Source organism: Dipodomys merriami, unplaced genomic scaffold (genome assembly GCF_024711535.1).
Source record: "Dipodomys merriami isolate MVZ:Mamm:240054 unplaced genomic scaffold, mDipMer1.0.p SCAF_18, whole genome shotgun sequence".
Taxonomy (NCBI): domain Eukaryota; kingdom Metazoa; phylum Chordata; class Mammalia; order Rodentia; family Heteromyidae; genus Dipodomys; species Dipodomys merriami.
In genome coordinates, this window is record NW_027203159.1 from 1,387,337 (window position 1) to 1,413,046 (window position 25,710).

The window sequence follows — 25,710 nt, forward strand, 5'->3', positions numbered from 1 at the left end:
GGAGGAAATGGAAAAATAAATGAAAAACACAGGAAAGAGCTTCACATTTTACAAAGTAGCCAAACAGTGTTACCTATTCTTCCTTTATCTTCAAGTTCATTGTGCTTAGCCTAAGCTACTATGATTATATGTATATTGAGGTATTGTGATCCTTTCCTAGGACTGAAGAGGACATATACCTATTCTACAAATAAAGGAAACCATGGATCCTAGTTTGTTTGGGTCTGGCCCACTCTATTTCATATGTTTATTTTTTCTTTTTATTTCCTTACCAATTAAATGACATCATTTTTCTTCTATTGAAACATAGAATCCATTGTGCACTTACCCACATTGTCTTGTTCCATTAATCTACTCTCAGGTATCTGGGGTGGTGGTAAATAGTGTTTCAATGAACATTAGTTTGCATTCTAATCGATTTTATTTTCAGAGACGTAGAGCATTTTTCATAGGTCCTTTGGCCCTTTTGAATCCTGCATCAGTGAAGTATCTCTTTAATTATTTAGCCTTCTTATCATAGGGTAGTTCATAGTTTGGAATTGAGGGGGGAATATCTTTTTGAATCATCATTGTATTACAGCTTCATGACCCTTATCTGTTGCATGGTTAGTAAAGATCTTTTTCCAGTTTGTTGGCTTTCTATTGTCCTTCAACATACAGAAGCTCTGTGGGTTCACAAAATCCCATTTGTCCAGTCTTTATTAAACTTGATGCATTCTTGCGTCTGTAATAAGAAACGAGCAATCTGTTCCAAGGATCCCTAATATTTCTCCTATTTTTTCAACTGATAATCTCAGCAGAGGTCTTTGATTTATTTGGAATTGATTCTGGTACGGGGTGATATATAATTATCTAACCTTAATTTTTATTGGTGCTTAACCAATTTTTCCAGCACTGTTTATTGAATATTGCTTCTTCATCTTTATACATTTTTTCTGCTTAACTTTCAGCTCATCTAGAGATATCATAGAATGAGACAAGGATGTTCAGTCTCTCCACTTCTCTTCAATTTAGTATTGGAATGCCTAGCAAGAGCAATAAGACAAGTTACAAACATAAAGGTGATCCAACTAGAGAAAGACAGTAATTTCTCCTTCTTTGCAGATGATATTATGTTGTATTTAAAGAACCCAGGGACTCCACTCCCAAGTAACCGGAGCTGATTTGAAATTTTGGCAAAGGAGCAATGTATGAAGTTATCCCTGAAAAATCAATGACTAGGCCGGACGTCGGTGGCTCATGTGTGTAATCCTACCTAACCATGAGACTGAAATCTGAGGATCACAGTTCAAAGCCAGCCCAGGCAAGAACATCCGTGAGACTCTTATCTCCAATAAACCACTAGAAAACCGAAAGTGGCATTGTGGCTCAAGTGTTAGAGCACTTGTCTTGAGCTGAAGAGTGCAGGGTCAGTGACCAGACCCAGAGTTCAAGCCGCACGACTTACCAAATAGAAAAAAAAGTCAATGACTTTTCTGTATGCCAATATCAAGAAAATCATGGCTGAAATCAGGAAAGCAACTCCTTTTGTAATAGACCCACAAAAAAATAAAATACTTAGGAATTAATTGAACTAAAGTTGTGAAAGAACTCTATAATTAAATTAAATTAAATTAAAGCAAAACTAAGCAAGTGGAAAAACCTCCCGTGCTCCTGGATTGGGGGAATTAACACCGTGAAAGAGGCAATACTGCCAAAGTCTATCAACAAATTCAATGTAATACATATCAATGTCCCAACCTCATTTTCAATGAAATCGATGAAGCCACGAAAAAGTTCACCTGGAAAAAAAAAAAAAAAGACTCCGAATAGCAAAAACAATCTTCAGCAGAAAGAACACTGGTAAAGGAAAATCAACACCAAATTTCAAACTCTACTACAAAGCTAAAGTAAACAAAAGTTTATTATTGGTACAAGAACAGGCTTGAGGGCCAATGAATTAGAACTGAATACCCAGAAATGAATCTTACAGACCTATAGCCTCCTAATCTTTGATAAGACAGCGAAAAACAATAGAATGGAAGAAAAAGAACCTACTCAGTATAAGGTTTTGGCAAAATTGGTTAAATAGCTGTAGAAAATTAAATGTAAATCAGTATATGCCACCCTGCACAAAAATCAATTCCAAATGTATCAAAGACCTCGAAGTCAAAGCAGACACTCTCAAAATATTACAGGAAGGAATAGGAGAAACTGTAGAACTCTTTGAGAGTAGCAGAAATGTTCTTAATAAAACCCCAGAAACACAACAAATCAAAGAAGGGTTTGACAAGTGGGATCACATGAAACTTCAGAGCTTTTGCATCACAAAGGACATAGCTTGCAAGACCAATACAAAGCCCATAGAACGCAAGAAAGTCTTCAGTATACATACAACAGACAAGGACCTCATATCTAAAATATATTTGGAACTCAAAAAATTAAACCCCCAACAACAAATAATCAAAGACACACCTACACAATTAATAAGTGGGTTAAAGAGGGCCTTCCCTGAGTAGGAAATAAGAATGGCCAATAGACATAAGGAAATGCTCAACTTCTCTAGCCATAAAAGAAATGCATATCAAACAAAATTGAGATTCCACCTCACGCGAATGAATGGCTATTGTCAAGAAATCTAAGAAAAATAGATGCTTATGGGGATGTGGCCATAAGGGAACCCTACTACATTGTTGGTGGGAGTGTAAACATGTTCAACTACTTTGGAAAGCAGTATGGAGGTTACTGAAAAGACTCCACATAGCAATCCCAGCAATCCCACTTTTGGTTACTTACCCAAAGGATCACAAAAAGGCCGTACTAAAGCTATCAGCACAACTATGATTATTGCAGCATTATTCACCAGAGATAAGGTATGAAACCAAACCAGATGCACCTCAGTAGATGTATGGCTCAAGCACATGAGATACAGATTTATAGAGCTATAGATATAGATATAGATAGATCTATAGAGCTATATCTCATGTTATTGATCCATTCATCTATACATAATATATATCTGTGTGTGTGTGTGTGTGTGTGTGTGTGTGTGTGTGTGTGTGTGTGTGTGTGTGTGAATTCTATGCCTCCATCAGAAAGAATGACATTGCCCCATTTGGTAGGAAATAGAAAATAGTTGAAAAAATATAGTAAGTGAAGTAAGTCATGTTCAAATAAACATAGGTCCCATAGTTTCCTTTATTTACAATAACTAGTGTATGTCCAGGACAAGCTGAAATGGTCAAAAGCTATGTGCATACGACCATATAAGATGATGTTAAGAGAAATGAACTCCAAGATACGAATACAAAAGGTTTTATCTTTCTTGTTGTTGTTTGTAATTTCCTTATAATGTACTGTGTTGATTTTGCTTCTTTTTTATGTTCTTCCATTATGATATAATTCCTGTTTTCACTGTACTTGATTCTGGAATACTGTATCTTGTATCTACATTTTTCTAATTTGGGGAGGGGAAGGGAAATAACAAAATGCTGAAATAAGGATACAGGATAACTCATTGTAATAATAAAATGTACAAGACACTTTAAAACGAACTTTGCAACTTCATGGGCAGGGAGCTGAGGAGGAGGTGAGGGAAGGGATGGTAGGAGAAAAACAAAGTAAGGTGTAACAATGCTTGATAGGAAATGTACTTATTACCTTACTCATATAACTGTAACCCCTCTATACATTTCTTTACAAAATATATATATTTAATTTAAAATAATGCTTGGTGAAACTGAGTTTACCACAAATGCAATGATAAAATAGTTTACTAATGATAGAACAGAGTGTGGCTTACCTGCTTCTAGTTGAAAAAAACAGCATATCTGAAAATCCTTCATGGTTTTTTCTTAGATACTGCTCCTATTGAAATAATAAGGAATTATGTTTCGTATAAGAAGTATTTTCATTTAAAAGCACGTGCAGAAGCCTAACACAAATTGGTCATACCTTTAATCCTACTTACTCGGGAGACTGAGATCTGATGATAACCACTCAAACCTTACTGATAAGACAGACACAAAAGACAGATTTTTTTTATTTAAATGGAGAAAAAATAAAGCTGAAGGTAGTGTTGTTGTGGCTCAAGTGATAAGTGCCAGCCTTGAAAACAAAAGATAAAAAACACAAGTCCTTGAATTGAGCCCATATTGAAAATAAAATTAATTAATAGTCAAGACATATCTTGGTGACAATTAACAATTATAAGCAAAGAAACCAAAGTTGTTCCTGATTATAAATCTAAATAAAACAAGAGATGAATTGAAAATTCAACTTGTTTTGTTGTAATTTCCTAGTGGGATTCAAGGTGACGCTTCCTCAAAATAAAAACTTCTTGTCTTCTGTTTCCATGATTCTTGATTGTAGACAACTTAATATTAGTTCAAGTATCATGAAATCAAAAACAAAAACAAAAACACTTCCTTGAGTGCATCTGAAAGAATTTCACTATCACACTTAATGTAGTACAAACAATAAATACTTTGTTCACTCCAAACTGCTGAAAGAATCCTCCCTTCATGGTGAATGGCAGGTGTCAGTTTCTTGGGAGAGTACAACATTTTCCTTTCCCAGTGTCTACCAATGGGTCCACCTGTTTAAACGATTTGTTTTTCCCCTTCCCCTCCTCGCTTCTATCAGAAAGAATGACACTATCCCATTTGTAAGGAAATGTAAAGAGTTGGGAAAAATCATTTAGTGAAGTAAGCCAGACCCAAAGAAACATAGGTCCCATGCTTTCCCTTATCTGCAATAATTAGTACACATCTAGGACAATCTTATCAGATAAACAGAATAGTTCAATGGCTATGTACATCTGATCATATAAGATGATGCTAAGCAAAATGAACTCCAAGACATGGCCACAAGAGGTTTTGCTTTGTTGTTGTTGTTTTTAATGTATTATGTGATCTTTTGTTTCTTTTGTATGTTCTTCCCCCTATAGTATATCCACTATTGTCACTGTATTTGATTTTGGTATGCTTGTATTTCCTGTACATATGTTTGAATTAAGGAAGGGAAGGGGAATAACAGAAAGTTGACACAAAGGACAAAGGGGAAACAATGCAACAGTGATATAAACAAGGCACTATGTTGGAAATGATCTGTACAACTTGTGGGGGGCGGGGCGGTGGGGAGAAGGAGAGTAGGAGAAAAATGAGAGAAGGGTACAAGTTTGACAAGAAATGTACTTATTACCTTACTTACGTAACTGTAACCCCTCTGTACATCACCTTGGCAATAAAAAAGTTAAAGAAAAAAGCTTAATTTTCAATATTTGATATGTAGCTCTAAGTACTCAGCCTGACATGAGTTTTCTAACCATAAATGAATAACCACTGGTATTTTTGCTTCATCAATATAAATTATTTCAGAAGGATGTTGTGAAGTTCCCAGTAATCAGTGTGATCAAAAACAATTCCTGATTTCTAAATTTGAAATCTAATCCTCTTGTCCATTGATTATATCATTTACTATCTATTAAGAGAAAGTTAACTTAAATAAATACTACTATTTAAACATTTCACTCACATTGTAAATAATATTAAGATAGTTTACATAAAGACTATTTTGAACTAAACTAAGATTAGAATGTAGAGAGTATAAGGCCCTTACACACAAGAATATTTTTGGCTAAATTAAATTGAATTAAATTGTATACTTGTATTTCTAATTTGAAGGTTAATCACAAGGAAACAAGAAAATAATATAAAATTATTTACTTTGGGACCATTTTTCTTATTAAATTTATGAAGCAAAAAATCTCTAAAAATAGTATTTTTCAATCAAATCTTTCAACCCTTAGGTAAAGTACATCATATTTCAATACAGTTTATCTCAAAATAGAAATTCTGCAACTAATCTAGGTTTTCATGCACAAACTGCTGTGGCTTCTAGTCTTGTGTGATTTTAATTATAATTATACTCACACTAATTACTAATTATACAAATGATGCCTTTACACACTAATTTACATGAGCTAATATTCAAGCAAAATCAACTATCTCTCTGTCTCCAACAAGGAAGGATGAGGTGAAAAAGTATATTAAATGAAAACACTCTAAAAGAGAATCTTTATGAAATGGAAACTTGCTACATGAGGATGGGATCATGGACACTTTCTACTTGGCTGAACAGGAATCCTTGTTTCTAGTACTTTCTTACCTTTTAATCACACAAGCAAAGCCACAAGATTGAAGTTCATATGAAGAAATTGCATTCCCAAATGATGTGGCCACCCTGCTCAAATGTTCAATTTTATCACTAGTTTTTGGTGCTTGCTGGCTGAACCTATTTCTCAATCACATTATTTCATATTATTAAGCATATTAGTAATTCAGCTGTGAATACATTGCAGGAGACTACTGAAAATCACAGCTGTTGATGTGTAATAATCAGAAGAGAGGAAAAAGATTATATTACTCTCCAATTACTCCATTTGGCCTTCAATATACCAATTAATTGTCAAAATACTCCAGTATGATGTTAGTTTATTTTTCCCTTTTTAATTAAAGATTAAGCAAGTAGTTTTTGCAGTAAAAAGTGATGACAGTGGTATCAGAGCTCTGATATGAACATCTTCTTCCTAACAAGTAATGTTCTTTAGACTGCAAATATGCAAGCTCCACTAAAATTCTCTACACACACACACACACACACACACACACACACACAACGAGAGAGAGCGCGAGAGGGAGAGAGAGAGAGAGAGAGACAGAGACAGAGACAGAGACAGAGACAGACAGAGACAGAGCTGCCACCCAGACACATCACAGATCAGTTCTATTCTTTGTAATGATAGTTGATTAATGTTTATTCTATTGCTTTTTCTTTGCTTCAGGATCTTGCCTGGACCTGTAACTTTCCCATGGATCACAACGCTAGTCTTAGTGTACTGTTGTGTCTGTGTATTCATAATATTTTTCCTGGCTGGTTCAAGCCAACTAAGAGTACCCTGGATACAGTATCCTCAAACTTGAAATTCAAGGCAAACTCCACTAATTAATACTACTATTCGTAAATACTGCAATATATTGGATCTAGAAACCAAAAAACAAAACAAAACAAAAAAATAACACCCTGTTACTTTAGTAGTAATTGACATCATGAAATAGAATTTTTGTCAGGAACCGAGGTAACAGTACAGGAGTATGTGGGAAAATGTAGAATATTGGATTTGTGTTAGAGATACAAAATCATCTCCTATAGGCTTATTTATTGAAAACTTGTAATTCTATTGAAGGCTCAATTTACATGTACAGTTTTCCAGTTACTTTGCCTACCTATCACTTTGGATCACAAATCCTCAAGAATTTTGATAGTATCTTTGAATAAATCACACTATTTGAATGTTGTTATCATCTAAAGATGTCTGTTTACTTAGGAAATCTATTTCTTGAAAAAGGATATTGACAGTAAATCTGGGTGTAATTTACATTTGGTAAATTTCAAATACAATCTTTGTTTTGACATCATTTTCTAAAAATGAGTGATATTCAGGAACAGTAATATTTTGTTGCCTTTGAGTAGATTGAAGCTTGATGAGGTAATTGTTGTGTCAATTGATTTAACCATTAGATTATTCATGTATAACCATGTGCATTGCACTTTATTATTTTTGTATTTAAAATAGTCCCCAAGGATTTAATTTAAAGTGATAATGGGTGGGAGGGGTTGTCTTCATCTTCCAAGCTTTATATTTATTTCAGTGAAAGTACTAGAAATGCATGATGTTCACTGGAACAATATAATATATGAAAGCATATTTCTAAAGAGAAAGGATTTATTGATTAAAACATAGAAAATAACAGTCAGATTTCTTGTTTGAGATTGGATCAATTTCATATCAATGTAGCTCGAGATGAGACACAGATACATTCATATTAATATTACTGAGATTTGCATCACAATATAAGCAATATAAGGATTTTAAGAATTGCTCATTCAAAGTCCCAGATACCTAATAGATGAAGAATGAAATTGAAAATAGGAGAGGAAACAATTCAACATGCAGCTATTATGATTGTATATGCTAATATGAAAGAACTGGAGCTTTTGTTTTTCTGAAGAAGAAAGATTAACCAGTAATTTGAATGTAAAGCATCCATTGTAATGAGTCTAAAGTCTTTTCCTCCAAGATATCCATGAGTATTCATAGGATTACTGTCTCTTCATACAAGCCTGAAATCACTATTTCATAAAAACACTAACAGAAAAACAAAAACTGATAGAAAATTCACAAATCATAAATTATGTTAAAAAAGAAGAATGTAAAATAAATCTCTGGAATATGAAAAATAATGGTAGAATGTCAACAGAAAAGTACTCTAGCTTTCCCGAATGGAACAGATTTCGAGTCCTAGATGGTATTCCACTTTTAGAGGGTCCTATCAAATCAGTTATAATTCTATAAAGATATTCAATTGAAAGGAAGATTTTTATACTGTCTCACAAGAAAACAGAAATTTATGAAAAGGGGAATAGCCACACAGTTAACTGCTGTGACTGTGTGGCCAATATATTAAAAAGCACAGCTATAATGTGGAAATAAAAGGTCCACATGGGAAATAAAGGCAGGAACAGAAGTGTACATCAGACACATGTAGACACAGAGACAATTCACAATACTACTGGACAGTACAAACTCTCACTAGAACCACAAGTATTAACATCACAACATCTCACCACAACTTATCTGTACTCATACACTTAATGGTCTAGACCAAAAACTAATTCCAGAAAAACAAAATCACAAAAGAAGATCAAACCAAGAATGGTCAAATCAACTAAAAACTTAGAGTTACATATTATTAAGGTAATAGATCCCCAAATTAAAGTGAAGTAGTCCCCTAAATGGGCAGAAGAAATCACAAGCTTAAGAAAAAAGTAATAAATCCTGGTAGTATAATTCCCACAGTAAATAAACAGGCACTAGAACAGACAATCAAGGACCTAGAGAATAGTTTTCAAAAAAAATTACAAACACTGCTGAAAATTGTGAGTAATGAAAAGATAGAAAACTTCTATGAGGAAATGTATGAACAAATGAGACCAACCATAGATTAGCAAAATAATTCATGGAGACTACAAACAGAAAGATCATAAATTCAGAGAAGGCAAGGGAATGCAAGCAAAAAATAGATGCCTAGAGAAGACACAGCTTAGAATCCAACCCCCTAATCACCCCTCACAAATTGTAACCTCTCTGTACATTATCTTCACAATAAAAATAAATACAAATTAAAAAATAAAAAGAAAAAACTCAATAAAACAATTTGAAAAAAACATAGGGATTCCAACTCTCCCCAGTTAGAATGACCATTATGAAGAATATTATTAATAACAGATGCTGGGCTGGTGGGGATGTGGCCAAAAAGGAACATTACTACACTATTGGTGGAAATGTAAACTAGTTCAAACACACTGTAAAGACGTATAGAGATTCCACAAAAGAGCTCCCCTATAACCCAGCAATCCCCCAGGGCATTTATGCAAATGACCACAAACAAGACCACACTAAAGCTACCAGCACAACTATGTCCATTGCACCATTATTTACCATAGCTATGATATGGAATCAACCCAGATGCCTCTCATTAAATCAATGGATCAAAAAAATGTTGCATATATATACAATCAAATTCTGTGTTTCTATCGGAAAGAATGTCATTGCCCCATCTGTAAGGAAATGGAAAGCCTTGGAAAACATTAAGCAAAACAAGCCAGACCCAAAGAATCGTAGGCTTCATATTTTCCCTTATTTGGAAAAACTAGTATATATCCAGGATATTCTTAGCAAAAAATCACAATAGCTCACTAGCTATAAGCATATCACCATATAAAATTACACTTATCAAAATGAGCTCCAAGAAATAGATATGAGGATTGTAGAGTGAGCCGTTTGAAGTTATTTCTGTTTATATTTTCCCCCTTTGTTTTATTTCCTGTTGTCACTGTTTTTTATTTCTGTACCCTGTGTCTTATATATGAGTTTATCTGATTTGGGGAAGGGAAAGAAAATCACAGATATGATGGGATAAAAAGTAAAACAAAGCAACAGTGATGTACAATAGACACTATGGTAGAAATGAACTTTACAACTTTGGGGGAGTGGCATATCAGCATGGGGGAAAGCAGGAAAAAATGTGGAAGAGGAAACACTTTTCAGAAAGACATGTACTCATTAGTTCTGTAATTGTAATCCCCACTCTGTATATCACTTTTATAATAAAAAATAAGAGAACTCACCAAAAGAGATAAAATTAGAGAGAAAAATGAGAAGTCACAACAGAAATAAGCAAAACTGAGGGTGATCTAAGTGAGCACATTGAAAACCTTATGCCAATCACTTGGAAAATCTTGGAGAAATTAAGGCTTTCATATACTCCAAGTGGACCAAGAAGTGACACATTAGAAGTAATGAAACTGAAATGTCAATAAACCTCTTCCCATCCAAGAAAAGTCTAGTACTGAATGGATTTATAGTGAAATTATGTCCTTCAAAGAGAAGTTACAATACTCATCTAACTGCTCAATGGAATAAAAAGGGAAACAGAATTATCAAACACATTGTATGAAGATAGAATCAGATTATTAACAAAATCAGATAGGGGCCCATCAAAGAAAGAGAACTATAAACCCATCCCTTTGATAAGCATTGATGCACAATTTCTCAATATAATTCTCACCAACCAATCTCAACAACTAACAAATAAAAAATCATATGCTATGATTAAACAGGATTCATCCTAGGATACAATTTGATTCTATATACTTAAGTGAATAAACATAATACAAACCAGCAACAGAAGCAGGGACAAGATCCACATGATCATCTACATAGATGTAGAGATAGCTTTTGACAAGCTCCGATAATACCCCTTTATGATTAATATATCTGAGAAGCTAGGATTGCATGGAACATTCCTCAATACAATACAGAGTATGTATTTGACAAAGATATAATAAGCATGTAGCTAATCTTAGAACCATGAAAACACTAATTGTAAAATCAGGAATGAGACAAGGATGTCCACTCTCTCTACTACACTTCAATACAGTAGTAGACTTCTTAGCAAGAGTAATTGACAAGGGAAAAACATAAAGGGGATCCAAATAGGGAAGAAGTAAAACTATCCCTTTTTGCAGAAGACATGATTCTGTATTTAAAGGACTTTCCTCAAGTTAGTAAAGGTGATATTAACCTTCAGCAATGTAGCAGGGTATAAAACCCATAAGAATCAGTAATTTCACGTGTTACCAGCAATGAGAAGGTCCAGGCTGAAATCCAAAGATCAACCTTATATGTATTAGCCTCAAAATGAAATGAAATCAAAACAAAACTGAGAAAATGACAAAAAAAGCTAGGAATTAATTAACTTAACTAAAAATGTGAAGTACCTCTATTGTGAATACTTTAAAAATCTAAAAAGGGAAATTGAGATTCAAGGAAGTAGAAAGTCCATGATCTTGGCAGGAAGAATTTATATTTTAAAAACTACAATACTGTCCTCAAACAATTGTTAATACAATGCCCTTCAAAATCCCAACAATATTCCTCAAGGAAGTAGAGAAAACAATCCAAATTTAACATGGAATTACAAAGGACACTGAAATGAAAAAGAAATCCTTAGCAGGAAATGGTAAAATATCAATATCAAACTCCATACTCCATCAGTAAGCCAAAGTAATAAAAATCAGCTTGTTACTTAAACAAGAATGTGCTTGAAGCCAATGAAACAGAAGGCTTAGAAATGAATACATGGGTCTATGATCATCTTACACACACGCATGCATGCACACACATCACACACACACACACACACACACACACACACACACACACGATGGAATTCTACTCACCCATCAGAAAAAAATCATATTGCACAAGTCTTAAGGAAAATGAATGATTTCGGACATTTATATTGAGAAAGGAATGCAAACTCACAAAAATATAGGTTTTATGGATTCATTCATTAATGGTAGCTAGAAGGTGCCTATATATCTACAAGTAAATAACAGAGATTCTACCTCATCCTAATTAGAATGGCCATTATCAAGAAAACTAACAAGAGCAAATGCTGGCATGAATGTTGCCAATTGGGAACTCTATTACACTGTAGGTGGGAAATTAAACTTGTTTAACCACTGTTGAATGCAGTATGAAAATTCCTCAAACAGCTAACATATAGCTCCCATGTGTCCCAGCAATTCCTGTTCTGGGCAGTAATCCAATAAATAACAAACAAGCTCATACAAAAGCTAACAGTATAACCATGTTCAAAGCCCAGGCCCAGAGTTCAAGGAACGGGAAAAAAACGTTACCACTACTGGTATTTGTTTCCTCAAATATGAACCTTTTGATAAAAGATACCAAGTCATTGTATTTGCAGTAGTTAGGATGGGACGTAAATATAGTGGGCGATAAAAATGGCTTCTTTGTTGAATGTTAATTAAAGATGTAGCCAATCAAAGACAAGAGTGAATTTTTTGCTCTTGGTCCTGGGGCTTGAAGTCAGGGTTCAACACTGTCACTGAGCCACTCAACTCACGGTGAGTGCTCCACAACTTGAGCCACAGTGCCACTTCTGTTTTTCTGGTGGTTAAATGGAGATAAGAGAATCAGGAACTTGGCTGTCCAAGCTGGCTTGAAGTAAAATCTCAGATCTCAGCCTCCTGAGTAGATAGGATTACAGGTGTGATCCAGCAGTGCCAGGCTAAAATGGGGGATTCCTATAAAAAAAGAAAATCTACATCTTCACCTATGTCTAAATCTCAGATAACACTATTACAATACTTCCCCCCAAACTCATTTCATCAGAAATTTGTAAATTTCGCTTTTCCTTCATGTGTGAATACTGCTTTAAATATTATTTCAACTGTGGGAATGAATCAGTTGTATGGTAATCGCTAGCACGTAAATCAGAAACTGTTACATCAAAACAAATGTAACACTCATTTGGAATAATTGTTTTTCTGTTTTTTATTACAAATCTAGCTTGGATATTTCCTAATGTAATATTGTACCTCCTATCAGAGGGATGACATTTTATTTCTATTCAGCAATTGGCCTGCTCCCACATGTGGTCAAACATTTAAAAATTCAAGGATTAATTGGAGAGTTCAGTCCGTTAACGTTAAGAGATAGGACTGAGAGGTATTTGGGAGTTCCTGCCATGTTATCCACCTTCTTGGGGGCTGCGAAAACTGGGTTCTTCCTATGGATCTTAATAATAATAATAAAATATATTATTAAAATTAGTTTCACTTGCTTCGTTTCTACAGCTACTAAAATTAAAATTATATATTAAACATTAATTGTTAAAGAGCAATAATAACATTATTAAAATTATATACTATTAAGTTTTTATTTGAATTATAGTTCTAACAAACTGTCATGTAAATACATTAAATACAATTATGCATAATATTTTTATACTTACCAGCTTATTATTTGTTTCCTAATTGTCTCATTTGTTATTCTCGGTCCAAGTTATCTCTTCATCTTCTTTAGTTTTCTATTTTATCTCTATTGGTTTAGTGATTGTGCATTTTATATTCACTTTTTAATGACAGGCATGAGGCTGAAAATTTGTATGCTAGTTTAATACTTCCTAGTTTGAAGTAAAATTACTGCTCTCCAAAGATGTTCTATTCTTCTCTGTATAGTACAGTATTTCTCTCACTCCCATCTACTGTATTGCTACTCTCATGCATTTTATTTTATTTTTCATTTTAATTTTATTATCAAGATAATGTACAGAGAGGTTACAGTTCCATAAGTAAGGCAGTCAATTCACTTCTTTTCTAACTTGTTACACTATCCCCATTTTTCTTCCTCTTACCTCCCAAGACCCCCACCTCTCCCTCCACCCAAGATTATTTCCAACATAATGTCTTGTATCACTGTTGCATAGGTTCCCCTTTGACCTTTGTCTCACAATTTTGTTGATCCCTACCCTTCCCTAGTTCAGATCAACATATATACAATATCCCGGGTAACAAAATCAAATACAGTGACAACAGGGGATAAACCATAGGTGGGGAAAATATGAAAGCTAAAAAGAAATCATGTAGTACACTAAGAACAACAACAATAAAGAGCATATCTTGGAGTTCATATCTCTTGGAATCATCTTATATGGTCATATGCACATAGCTATTAAGCTATTCTGCTCATCTATTAAGATTATCCTTGATGTAAACAATAGAGCTCCCCTGTTACCCAGTAATCCCACTTCTGAACATTTACCCAAATGACCACAAACCAAGTTACTCTAAAGCTACCAGGACAACTATGTTTATCACAACATTATTTGCCATAGCTCATATATGGAAACAACTTAAATGTCCTTCAGTAGATGAATGGATGAAAAAATGTGACACATACACACACACACAGACACACACACACACACGTATGCACATGCACACATTCATACATACACACCATGAATGACAACATACCATTAGGAAGACACCAAAACGTTTGTAAGGAAATGGAAGATCTTGGAAAAAATCATATTAAGTGAAGGAAGCCAGAACTAAAGAAACATAAGCTCCATGGTTTACATTATTTGTAATGATTTGTTTACATCAAGGATAATCTCATGTATTTTAATTTGACATTTTGTCCTATGTTGAACATGCAACATATTGCTAAATTATTTGTTAGTATTTCTTCAAAAAAGTCAGGTATATTTAAATAATTATGTTCATCTCATCCATTATTAAATGATAAACAAATAAAAGAACAACTTCTACTAGTAAGAACAACTTCTAGTTATTTAGATTCATTCCTATGTAAGGCCAGTGTTGCCCCTGTATCCTTATGTGGTACAGTACAACTCTATACTTGGTCATCCTGCATATCTTCTAGCTTTTACATTGTGAAATGCCCTAATAATTCCAATTTGCTTTACTTAAAAAAAAATTCTCAGAGTTGGCCAGGGAGTCAGAGGAAGATTGCAGAGGAGACCTGGAGGCTAAACAAGCTCTTGCATAGAAAGCAGTTTTAGTTTTCCAGTGAACATTCCATGTCTAGAGAATCACACCAAGTGTATCATCACAGTACAGAGAGTTTGGCCCGAGAGGAAAAATCCAGGCAAGGAGACAGAGAAGGCCAGGCTGAGTAGCTAGTTCCAACTCAGGCCTTGGAAATAAACAAAAGAGTCATTTAGCAGGTTCAGGAACCTGACCTGACCTGCCAGGTTCAGCTCCATCCAGGGGAAAGTCACCCTGCCCAGGCAGAGAGAGCTCTAACACGGTAGGAGTGACTTTATTCACTGGGTAAACACAGCCAGAGGCTGCTCCTCGCTACAGCAGCCTAGAAAATCAATGTAAATTCAGTAAACATAAACTCTGAGAAAGGCTCCAGGCTGGGCTCTGTGAGTGTCTCTGGAGCTAGCCCCTCAGGGAAAAGCTATTGTTTCCTGAAAGGCCTCAACACTAGCCAGAACCTACCTTCATCACAGCATGTTCAAACTAGGGGAAACAGCCATCTCCCTTTTTTGTGATATTAAAAGCAGATCTCCCTCCCACTGAACTAGCATTGGAGGAGGATCACAAAATCCTGGATAAAGTAGAGCATTTTTCTGCTTGACTTAAGAAACCAATAAAGGCACAGGAAAATACCAAAAGAAGACCAGAGAATCCACGAAGAGACTGGTTACAGACACAGAGGAGATATAGGATCTTTCCACCCTCCCCTCAGCCACCCCAAAAAGAATACCAAATAACTTTTTTGTACCTTTTTTAATTTTTATTTTTTATATTGTTTTCTATTAATCTTTTCTCTTTTTTCCTCTCATGATTTTTATTGTGTGTGTGTGTGTGTGTGTACGTGTGTGTGTGTGCGTGTGTGTGTACGTGTGTGTGTGTGTGTGTGTGTGTGTGTGTGTGTGTGTGTGTGTGCTTTGTTTTTAATCTCGTTTGACTCTTTGGTCTTTTTATTAATTTTTTTTATTCTTTTCACTTTTTCCTTTTTTAGTGTGACTTAATTGCGGTAATGCTCATCCCCAGATATATGCCAATCATCGATTATTAGACCTTATCCCCATTTTGTACATACTTAATCCAGAAATTTATTACTCAATCCACAACCTCTTAGGCTTAACTTCTTTAATAGCAGTATTATATTTTTATACCTATATAATTTTAAGAATTTTTATTTTTTAGTTTTTCATGTCCCCTTTTATTCATTTATTTATGTTTTTGGTCAATCTTGGGACTAGAACTCCGGGTTTGAGCGCTGTCCCTTCACACTTCAGATGAAGGCAAGCCCTCTACTGCTTGAGCCACTGTGCTACTTCCGATTATTTAGTGGTTTTTATTGGAGATAAGACACTCCGAAACATTCCTGCCTGTGCTGGCTTTGAACTTGATCCTCAGGATTACAGGCATGAACCACCTGCCAGTCTTATGTCCCCTTTCTATCTCTCCCCTCTTCCCATCCTATCCTTTTCTCCTCTCAATATCATTTCTTTAATCTTACATTATTTAACAATGTTTCACTTTTTAAATTTAAATTTTTGTTTTTCAATTTATTTTCTCTCTGCTATCATTCTATCCAATCCATTTCCTTCTCTGAGATAAGGATGCTCTACATCCCTTAAACTTTATTTTTCCCCACATTTCTTCCCAAACCTAATAATTTCTGGCTTGCCAGATTCTTCTTTGCTGTTCTTAGCCCATTATTCCATAGTTGTTTAATGTTGAAGAGATTGTATCTGTTGAACGAGATTTTATCTACAGTAATTTTAACTGTGCAACTACAGGACTTTGGTTGATGCTTGCCTTCAAATAGTGTTCTCACATAAAATTGGTGTTATTTTCAAACCAAATGGGCAGAACAAGCCAGAAAAATACAAGAATCATGTCAAGTCCGAGAATCTCAACTCCCACTCATGATAATCCGGTGACAGAGCAGTTAATGTATAATCTAGAGGAGAGTTACCAAAAAGCTTTACAAACGCTACTCGTAAACATGGTGACGGAAAAGACTGAAAACCTGCAAATGACTCAGTATGAGAATAATAGAGTGAGAGAGGAGGCAAACCAATGATTAATGCAGGATTCTCCTGAGCATGAGGAAGCTACTCAAGATTAATACAGGAGTTGCATGAGCAGGTTGAAAACAATCAAAGAGAAACGCAGGAATTGCATGAGCAGGCTGAGACACTCAAAGAGAACTACAGGAATAGCATGAGTGTGAGAAAGCTAATCAAAGAGTAATACAGGAATTGGGTGAGACTAGACAAGGATCAACAGATGCATCCATGGAACCCATAAACAGACAGCTGAAACATAGGGAGACCACAAAGGGAATGCTAAATGGAGCCCGACAGAAGGAATGGGAGTCCAAGGAAACCATAACCAATCAACTAAGTGACTTGAGAATAAAGACTACACACCAAATTAAGGAAGCAAAGAAGCTCATACAAGATCTAAAACAAAGCTCCAAAAAAGAATTTGAAACTATCAAAGCTGACCAACTAGAAAGAAAAGAAATAAAAAAGAAAACAGAAAGTCTTTTTTTTGAGGGGGGAGGGAAGGTCTGCTTGTGGGGCCTCAACTCTGGGCCTGGACTCTGTCCCTCACCAATTCAGCTCAAGGCTAGTACTATACTACTTGACCCACAGCACCAATTCCGGCTTTTTTTTTTTCTGTTTCTGTGGTGCTGAGGAATTGAACCAACAGCCTCAAACATACAAGGTAAGCACTCTACCACTGAGCCGCCTTTCCAACCCCCAAAAAGAAAGTCTTGACAGTAGGTTAGACCATATAGAAGATTCAATCTTGGGAATTGAAGACAGCCTAGATATTATAGAGAAAGAACATACAGACTGGGTGCCAGTCTGGCTCACTCCAGTAATCCTAGCTACTCAAGAGGTTGAGATCTGAGGATCACAGTTCAAAGCCAGCCCAGGCAGGAAAGTCCATGAAATCTTCTCTCCAATAAACCACCATAAAACTAGAAGTGGCACTGTAGCTCAAGTGGTAGAATGCAAGCCCTGAGCTGAAGAGCTGAGGGACAGTGTTCAGGCCCAGAGATCAAGCCCCATGACCACCACCACCAACAACAACAAAGAACATAAAACTATCCAAGACAATCCAAAAAATATGAAAGACCTATTCAATATATGGAAGACACCATGAGAAAGCCTAATCTGAGGATAATGGGTGTAGAGGAAATGGTCAAGAAATTTGCTTAACAGGATCCTAGTAGAGAACTGCCCAAACATGCAAAAAGATAGGCCTATTCAGATACAAAAAGCTTTTAGAACCCCAAATAGACCAGTCCAAAACAGGGTATCCCACCGTCACATTATAATCCTCACAGGATCAATTCAGACCAAGGAAAAGATCCTTAAAGCTGTCACAGAGAAATGGTCAATCACCTATAAAGGGAAACCAATCAGAATCACCTCAGATTTCTCAGCAGAGACAATTAAAGCAAGAAGGGCCTGGTATGTTTTATGCTATTCAATAAAGACAAAACAACTCTAAATAAAGAATACTGTACCCACCTAAACTCTGCCTCATAAACAAAGGTCAAATAAAAATCTTCCGTAGCAAAGAAAAACTGAAACAATATAGCTCCACCAAACCAGCCCTACAAAAGATATTAAAAGATATCCTACAAATAGGCAATCAACAAGACCACAATAAAGGTTAAGAAAATGCACCCAAATTGAGAATCCAAGAACCATTGGAAGAAACCATTTGCCATAGCCCCCGAGAAAGTGGATAACATGGCAGGAACTCTCAAACACCTGTAAGTCCTAACTCTCAACATTATCAGACTTAACTCTCCAATTAAGCTACATAGACTCTCTAGTTGGTTTTAAAAGCAAGATCCTTCTCCCTGTTGCATTCAGGAGTCACAGCTTGCCCATAAAAATTTATAAACTATTCCTTCTCTTCGCTGGACATTATAGCATAATAAAAGTGTGATGTTTTTATTGTTCTTGATATTTAGTTTTTTTTTTCTTTTTGACTTCTCTTTTTCTTTAGGACACTTTCATTTCCACACCACAATGTATGCTTCCAAATTCATGATGTTTGTCTATTTTATTTCATATCAGAATATATTTGACAAAATTTTTGGGCGTTTAAGTCATTCTGAATATCAATAAATATGAGGGAAATATTATTTTTTACTTCAGTTTAATTGCTTTTAATTTTTCTTCCTAAATCAATCCAATTCCACCCTTGAGAATAGAAAAAAAAGATGATCATTCTTTAACACAGTTTTTCAATTTAGCGTTTGGGAAATAATGCAGTCTAATGTCAACTGGTATATTGTCTGTATCAACCTTACATCCATACATGCAGATTTTCTGTTTCTTTCAGGAAAGACTATTTTCCTTTGAGAACTCAAAGGAGAAAAATCTCGCAATGCAATTATTGTCATATGTGATAAAGCGTCCTCTACAGCACAGAGAGTAATAGGCCCATTTAGATGCCATAATCAGTTCATTTTTGTTTTGTTTTGTGATTTTTATTATTTTTTTAAATGTACTGTACAGAGGAGTTACATTTATGTCCATAATGTGTACATTTCTTGTTATTCCATCCTTCTTTTTTTGCCATTAACATTTTTCTCCTCCATCTCCATTCCTCTTCCTCCACTCCAATGCAGTAAATTTTATTTGCAACATAGCGTCATGTGAGTTTCATTATTTGAATGTGTCAGATTCTGTTCTTGTTTCAGGATTTTGTTTTTCTCCTTCCCCTCCCAAATTAGACAAATTTATATAGAAAATTGGTACCAACATCAAATGTAGTGAGAAAAGGAATATACCATAGGAGGAAGAACATAAAGTAGAAACAAAAAATCATGTAGTATATTAAAATCAAGAAAAACAAATACATCTCCTGTCTATATATTGTTTCATTTCATGTAACATCATTTTATATAGTAGCACATTAACTATATACTTATGTTGATATCTATCATCTATGTATCTATGTATTTATGTATCTATGATTTATGTCTGTCTGTCTGTATGTATGTACGTATCTATGTATCTATCTATGTATGTATCTACATATCAGTGTATACACTCTTGAGTTTTTCTGCTCATCTGATAAAATTACCATATACATATGCAAATGATCTGTTTTGAGTTGCTCATTTGGAAGGGCCAATACAAATACGTCTTAACACAAGAGATTCTAACTTCCTATACCAGTCACATCAAGAAAAGAAAAAAACTAGTCTCAAAACTAGATACTGCTCAGGTATAGTGAGATAAAATTATTACCTGTCCAATTACAACCAACATAAAATTTGGTGGACAATTGCAACATCATATATTTCAACATATTTTCATTAATTTTGATATAAGTTTTTCCTGTCCTTTTGTGATCATTAAAATTAGAGACCTGGGCTTGTGTTCAAAAACCAAACGGGACACAAACATCAGTTGACTGATGAATTGTATTCTGATATAAAGTGTAAACAATGTAATTACTGCCAGGAATTCAAGTCAAACAATCTATATTAAAAATTCAAACTCTATTTTAAATATACTTCATTATGCTTAATTTCACATGGTAGTCATCAAGCCCAATACTCTGTGATTTTCAGTACCCTAGTAATAGATGCATAAAAAAGGATTGGAATTTGCTTATTGAATATTAACAAAATATGGCAACAAACAAAATGCATGAAATATGAAGAAGAAAGTCCATGAAAACTTATCTTTCTTTGTCTTTCATAGAGCAAATGGAAAAATAAGTTCTAAATATCGTTTGCTTGAGATCAATGCAATCTTAATTTTTCAAAATGTTTCATGAGAATTTTAGAAAAGAATGATTTGACCATTTTTTCTTGTCACCCAAAAATTACAATCTTCTAATATACAATTAAGATAAATGCTAAAAACTCTATTACCTGTACATTTTTAAAGTACTGATGTGCCAGAAGCACAAGCTACCCAAGGTCATACCAATTTTATCAATTTTGCACATAAGTCGAAGCCCTAATTACTGCTTGTTTTCCACATAACTTCTTCCTTTGTTCATTCAAACAGTGTTATGCATATCTTTTTTTCTAAAATTTTAATTTGTTTTGACAGTATTGCCCATGAATAAATAATTTTGTGGAAAAATTCATGTTGCTTATAGTATTGGTTCCTCAAAGTTCTACCTTGTGATAGAAATAGGAGTGGTGTAGTTAGGGAATAGGTTAGATATATGAATTCAGAAAAGTATCACCAAATATGCTGGTTTTGAAAACAGGTTGTTTCTTGTGATGTGCATATTTTGTCATCAGTATTTTTCCTATTATTCAATATAAAATATTGCCTGCAATCTTTGCAGAAATTTTTAACAATTCTTGGGATTGGTTCAAAGGTAATACTTACATGAAATCCTGGAAAAGAGTCTATGGGTAACCCTGGGTCATTTGTATTCCAATGGGATTGTGTAGAGACTGTATAAATACAAAGAAATCAATATAAGGACAAACATAGGTCACAACATATTAAAATGGAACAAATGTGAGAATATATAAATGGATTGAATATTTCAGCCCTTCCAGAGAGTGGCCAACATAAATAAAGAAACATAACCGTTTTTATAAATTTCTACGCATTTCCATATTTGTTCATGTCAGGAAAATGGAAACCTGTTTGTGGTGAGCAAAGCATTGATCAATATTCACATTTTCTGATTCTGCTGTCCACGTATAAAACACCTGTGTAAAGTAATTAAAGCCAGGTTAGTCACTCCAAATTTTATGAACTCATCAATTTCAGAAGTACCATAATTTCTCTATCATCCATCAATTCATAGATGTTCATCTCAGATCACTGATTTGTGAGAAACCATTTAGGGATAGCTTTTTAGATTGTTCCTTGACATCCCAACTCCAATATTGCCATAAAGGAAAAGGTTTATTTAACAATTTTTCTTTGTTACTTATTCTGTGTGCACCTTCTGCCTGATTATTCTTAGAACAAATTTCAAATATTCATAAATCCTTGACTGTCATTGACTAGAATGCAACTTCAGTGATTTTTTGTTTCTTCATGACTCACACTGTCCTATCAAATTATATTTTCCCAACAGACTGTGCACTAATTATTAGTAATTGTAGGTAGTAGTAGGCTACTTTTATGAAGAAAACCAGTCCTAGCTTACTCCATCTGTACAAGGTGCTTAATTATTTCAAATGTAGTGTCTAAATTTACCTCTATTAATTTCATTGAAATGGTGTTAACAAAAGTATATTGTATGTTGTAGACTACAGTGCAGTAGCCTACACAATGGAGAGAGTGAAAACAGGGCTGTCTAGTAGAAGGAATTAAAATGAGGATCAAATTGCAGGCTGGTCAATTACAGGGGCAAATCCATCTACAGTTCAAATTACTGAACTTTAATACACTTGAAATGTATTCTACTTCATTGAGGAATAGAAGGTGAATGTTGTCCTAGACTTTGACTCAATTGACATGTTGGGCTGGAAGTCTGGCGATCCTGATTCTTACATGAGCTTGCTTTTTCATCACAAGAATGATGAGCACATCCAAAACAGACACAAACATCTCTGTACTCTGAGAAGCCTTGTGATGGGAATCATTTCTATCTACTTCAGAGCGGGCTCCTGCTCTGCTTCATTAGATATCTAACACTGCCATACCATCCCTTATTAGTTCTAAGTGTCCATGTTTTTGGTTTTGTTTGGGGATTTTGCCAGATTCTCTATTTAAAGACAAATCATAGCTTTCTTTATTTTTAATTGTTTGGGGGGGTCTAGTCATGGCGCCTGAACTAGGCCTGATCACTGTCCCTCAGCTCTTCAAACCAAGGCTAGTGCTCTACCACTTGAGCCACAGCGCCTCTTCCGGCTTTTTTTCTTTTTGCTTATGTGGTGCTGGGGAATTGAACCCAGGGCCTCATGCATGCAAGTCAAGTGCTCTACTATTAAGCCACCTTCCCAGCCCCATAAATCATGGCTTTCTAATACTTTTCTCCTGTTTTGGTTTTGTTAGAATTGTCACAGATCATTATCTCTTGTTCTACACATAGCAATATTGAAATTCTTAAGTTCCTCAGGTTCACAAAAGAGCAATTCAAAACAGGAGGATTTGAAAAATCCACATTATCTGTCCCTGATTATTTTAATACCAGCGACTTATATTTCCACTACTTTGTTCAGATACAATAGATATTTGATGCAGGAACGTGCCACTGATGAATACATATTACCAATTTCCTTAAGCCTCTCTGCTCCCAAAGTTCCTTTAATATGACTCCAAAATACTGGGTAGGAGATGTTTAAATAAAATTACTTTGTATTTATTAACTCTAATGATAGGGAATCTTCCTAATACTAAAAAAGTGACAAATACAATGGACTACGTGTTATTACACGTGTTACTTCCACTTTTTAACACTTTGAATAAGAACTATTTGTAACAATACGTAATTTAATTTCATGTTTTCTGGATAATTCTGTCAACAGGCTTTAACTGAAAATTCTACAAACTATATTCTATGAAATTTGAAATTCTTTCTATCACTATTAATTGGAACACCAATACCATAAGCTTATATGTATTTACATAAACCCACACATTCACTAATATTTCGTTATAGAGTAAATGTTTTTGTTTCATGTTATATAATAACAATAATATTTGCATATATATGTGTATATACACACATATATATATATATATATGAGACAACCCTTCTGTGAAATTGTCTTTTTCATGTTCTGTTTATTTTATATTTATAGATTCTTTCAGAAAACAGCCCATTTTACTCTAATTTACATGAATATGAATATGAACTTAAAGTGTGAATTTAAAAGATATATAGAAAGATGATGCACATCAAGGAAGGCAGAGGAACTTTTTGGCTTAAGTTGAAAACATTCTGAAAATGTTTTGTTTTGTAACTACTTTCCAATAAACATATTAATAATTGGCATTCCTGTTTATCAAAATAAACAGTCATTCTGAGACAAACTCTACCCTTACAACAATATGGTCAACTTTGTATAAGAAAAGTCACAGAATGAACATGAAAGTTCTATGTATAAACAGCATTCAAACTTAACACAAATAAATTGGCTTTAATAAACATGCACTAGTAAAATTTATTTTTGTGACGTGTTATTATTGCTGTTCAGTTAGCTCATTATGAGCATGGGAATTTTTCTAATGTTTAAATAGTTCAGCCTGTTTGTTTAACAAAGATAGCATTTTACATTTTTCTAGCTATCATTAGGAAAATAAAGAAATGAAGAGGGGGAGAGAATAATAAAAATTAAAGATTGATTTATTGTGGCTGTAGGGACCATAGAAAGCATCCTGCTGTCTAGGCAGAAAAACTAACAAATAGGTCTTGAATGTGAGGCCTGGGCATTTAACTTGGGGAATGGTCCTTGAATTATAGTACTGGAATTTGAATTCATGGCTTGGGCCACGTATGCATGGCTTGAGACTAGAACTTGCTGCCTGGGCCTTGAACTAAGGCTGGGCCTTGAAAATAGGGCCTGGGCCTTGAATTTAACTCCTGGAAGTAGAAATTACTGCATCTGACTTAATCTTGGCCTGGGCATGAAAGTCAGGATCTGGTAGTTGAACTTGGACACTGGACCTCTGTTCAAGGTTGGGATTTGAACTGGGGTCCTGGGACTTGAATTCATATTTGGGATTGAAACTTTTGTCATTGGCCTTGAACTTACAGCTTTGGACTTGAACACATGGCTTGGTATTTAAACTGGACTCCTGCACCTTGAACTTGTGGGCTGGAATTTCAAATTGGGGCCTTGGCCTTGAAGTCCGGTCCTACAAATTTAATTTGGGACCAGGGATTTTTACTCATGGCCTGGGACTTGAGCTCTTGGCCCATGCCTAAATTCAAGGCATTGGCCTAGCATTCAAAACCCAGAATTTGAACTTGGATCCTGGGCCTTGAACTGGGTTCTGGGATTTGAATTTATGGTGAGGGCCTGAAACTATAAGCCCGGGCATTGAATTCACAAACTGAACCCTGACCACACAGCTTGGGTCTTCATATCAAAATTTGCTACTTGAACTGGCATCTGGACCTGGAAGTACAGGTTGAAGAGGGGACCTGGGATTTAAACTCACATCCTGGGACTTGAAATCATGTTTGGGGCTTGAAATCAGGGACTGGGACTTGGATTGTGGCCAGAACTTTAAACTCAGGGCCTAGGACTTAAACATTTACCCTAAGGCTTGAACTCAGGCCTAGACCTTGAATTCAATGCCTGGGATTTTAATACAGAACCTGAGCTATGAACTCGGGTCTAGGCTTTAAGCTTTCTGCCTGGCTTTGAATTTGGGCAAAGGACTTGAACTTTCACTATGGTATCTGAACTCAGAGTCTGATCATTGAAGTCAGCACCTGGGATTTGAATTCCCAGGTTGAGCCTTTAACTCAGTCCTTGAGCCTTCAGCTTTTGATCTGGTCCTTGAACTCAGGGCCTGAGACTTGAATTCAGTGCCTGCGACTTGAATTCCCAGCCTGAGCCTTGAAATTCTGACCTGAACCATGAACTTAGGGACTTAGCATTGAACTTGGTGCCTGGGACTTGAATATGAATCATGAGCATTTAATTTGGGGTTTGGGCCTTGAACTGTCAGCCTGGATTTGTGCCTAGGACTTATTCACTTCCCTGGAATTAAATTTGTGGCCTGGCTCTTGAACAGGGGACCTGGAATTTGAACTTGGAAGTTGGGAATT